At 42.4% G+C, this 3,394-nt stretch overlaps 1 long non-coding RNA gene across 1 annotated transcript; it reads right to left on the reverse strand.

The window, feature by feature from the left end:
• Positions 1-222: 222 nt before the first annotated feature.
• LOC309495326 lies at positions 223-1,933 on the reverse strand. The gene is made up of 3 exons (XR_014204619.1): positions 1,419-1,933; positions 1,073-1,333; positions 223-418 (listed from the first exon to the last, which is right to left on the reverse strand). It is a non-coding gene; the product is annotated as an uncharacterized lncRNA (long non-coding RNA).
• Positions 1,934-3,394: the final 1,461 nt, after the last annotated feature.

Consider the following 3,394-nt stretch of genomic DNA (forward strand, 5'->3'; position numbering starts at 1 on the left):
CCCAAACCTTCACTGATCCACCTCAGTGCTTTACTCTGGGCAGCAACAGTCTGGCTGTTTAGCCTCTTTGGGGCTTCTCCACACAGTAACTCCTACAGATGAGTGAAGGTGGACTCATCAGGACTCAATTGCACTGACTCCATTGAAACCGACATTTGGCATTGGTGCAAGTGATCAAAGGTTTGGCTATAGCAGCCCGACTATGAATACTGACTCTGTAACGTTTGATCAGGCACCAGTCCATCAGAGGAAGCCATCACCTGAATATTGAACTCTGTTACTTCCTGTTCCTGCCACATCATTTCCTGTCTTGTTGTTTCCTGTCACCCTGTATTTAAGCCATGTGCTATCACTGCCTTATTGCGAAGTATTGCCAGTTCTCTGCCTTACTAAGCGTTCTACCATTCTCTTTTGATGACTGCTAGAGCTGGGCGATTTTTTTATAAAAAACTCGATTTACGATTAGATTCGATTTTTTTTTTGCAAACGGGGTGCTATATAACACGGGGTGTTATAATCTTTAACAAAATGTTTGACATTATTTGACAAGCATACACACAAAATACACCAGTGTACAGAAACACTATGATTATGATCAGTTAAGTTTGAATTGCATTTTTATTGAATAATAAGTTATAATTAATATGAATTGAAGACAACCGTATGTTAATAGAGAAAGAAAGTATGAGCTACATCCTGCTATTTCAATGGTAACTAATAATTTAATTCTTGTTTTTATTTTATATTATATTACACTCGGTCTCTCTCGCGTACACTCGGTCGCTCTCTCGCACTGTCGCTCGCGCGCGCGCAGACACACTCGGTCTCGCTCGCGCAGTTCGTTTCGCTTTTGTCCAGTCCGTCGCCTCATATGTTTGTGTATGCATGCGCTGCCCTCGGGGGAGGGGAGGGGCAGAGGGCTGTGGCAGGGAGCGTGCTACGGAAACCCTGAATGCAAAATGTATGTATTGTACGCTATACTGAAGAGGGGGAGAAAAAAAAATCTAAAAAATCGGTTTTTTGAAAATATGAATCGATTTGACCTACCAACTTTTTTCCCAGCCCTAATGACTGCTGTTATGACCATTGTTTTGCCTTTTGACTCATGCTTGTGGATTGCTGTTTTTTGGATTTGTCTGCTATTGGATTGTTTTACCTGTGCTTCGACCAAGGCCTGTGACCTGACTACGAGTTGTGACTATTGTTTGGATTTTATGCTCAGATCCTTTAATAAAGACCCGCTTATGGATTCCACTCAGCCAGTGGCGGACTGGCACCAAAAAGAGGCCCTGGCAATTTTAGCAGAGAGGCCACATTTGTCTTCTCAAGTCATCTGCAACCAACAAAGAAACATAACATTACACAAACAACACACTCCAATAATAGCTTAACCAAGACATGAAAAATAAATGTTTTACCTTCATGTGGTTACAGTAGCAGGTTGCGCAATAATTTGCTTTTCTCTGCCACTCTGTCAATCACATAATCTGTATCCAGTCTCATGAGGATCTCCTTCTCTGTTGCCATCAACATGAAGGCTTCCAAATTTTCCTCTCGCATTCTGCTCCTTATACGACTCTTGATGAACTTCAGTGTCGAGAAGCTTCTTTCACATGCCACTTGTGTGCAGGACAGGGTCAACAAAAATTTGTAGGCCAACTGTATTTTGTGGTATGCATGTGTAAAAAACTTCAGCTGCTGGAGGAGGAAGTAGCAACACACAGCACAGTTCCTGCAGGCTGTGCATCTTTTGCTAACTAGATCAATTTCCTCCATGTCCTCCTGATTGTCTTCTTCCTCAGAGGTAAGAGACTGTGACTCTCTGGTTGTGTACTCACTGAGAGGGGACTTTTTAATAGTGTTCCAGTGGAGGGCCAGACTGCACAACTCAGACTGTAAATGTTCAACTGTTGCATCTTCATCAAATGGAATGAGGCATCAAGTACTGACGCGTCTTGACCATGCGTCAACATACGACGAAAAGGGTACCCCCATAACGTCCATGTGTGACGATTCGGGTTATGGGTAGGTTTAGGTATGCGTTAGGGTACCCTTTTCGTCGTATGTTGACGCATGGTCAAGACGCGTCAGTATATATATGACGTTTTGGAAAAACATTCAAAATACCTTATAAATAGAGAGATTACATACATTTAGGCTATTTGTCCTTCACAGGAAAAATATAAATAAAAAGTCATTATTATTATTTAGTTCATAGGGCTATTATTTTTCAGAGATAGGCCGTGGTGTTAGTTTGTTTGCTTTTTTCCTTGTTTTTTTGTGGCCGCCTGCAGCTCCGCTTAATTTATTATTATTTTATTCATATTTACATTTACATTTATGCATTTGGCAGACGCTTTGCAGACACTCCGCTTTATTTATTTATTTATTTAGCCTTTTTATATGGTTGTGATGAGCGCCGAGCGAGCCGCTGGCTGTGCTGCCGGTTGCGGGCGGCCGCATCTCCGCTTTATTTATTTATTTAGCCTTTTTATATGGTTGTGCGCCACAAGTTGTGATGAGCGGCGAGCGAGCCGCTGGTGGTGCTGCCGCTTGCAGCCATTGCGCCCCGCTTCCTCGCTTTATTTAGCCTATTTATTTGTTTGTGATGCGGCCACAACAAGTGATGAGACCAGGCGGCCGCAGTGGCATTTGCCCACATTGCCCAATGGCCAGTCCGTCACTGCTACACACTGATATGTGTTATAATTTTGCCGTTGTATATTGCCCTGTATCCTTCAGTGCAATGGCTATTCTGATTACTACACAGTACGTATTCGCAGTTGTTGCGTGATGCAACTGACGCTGTGTTTACGTACACACTACACACTGATATGTGTTATGAATTTTGCCGTTGTATATTGCCCTGTATCCTTCAGTGCAATGGCTATTCTGATTAGGCTACTACGCAGTGCGTATTCGCAGTTGTTGCGCGATGCAACTGATGCTGTGTTTATGTACACACTACACACTGATATGTGTTATAATTTTGCCATTGTATATTGCCCTGTATCCTTCAGTGCAAATGGCTATTCTGACTACTACGTATTCACAGTTGTTGCGCGATGCAACTGACGCTGTGTTATGTACACACCGCACTCTGTTATGTGTAATGATTTATGCCATTATATATTGCCCTGTTTCACTAGCCCCGTTTACATAGCATTGTATTCCGATTATAACCAGTTTAAAAGTCCAATCAGAATGAAAATGCTCCATGTCAACACCTCAATCGGAATAAAAATGCCCAAACCGATTGAAATTTCAGTCGGATTGAAGGGGGTGGAATAAACCTTTTCATGAACCGATCAAATTAAAGATTACACCATGTAAACGAGCTGATCCGATTACTTTGAGTGAACGTCTTTCTGTGCATGCCTGGTTTTGCGCCAGA

This window comes from Leuciscus leuciscus, assembly GCF_965113295.1.
Source record: "Leuciscus leuciscus genome assembly, chromosome: 3".
In the NCBI taxonomy this organism is placed as follows: domain Eukaryota; kingdom Metazoa; phylum Chordata; class Actinopteri; order Cypriniformes; family Leuciscidae; genus Leuciscus; species Leuciscus leuciscus.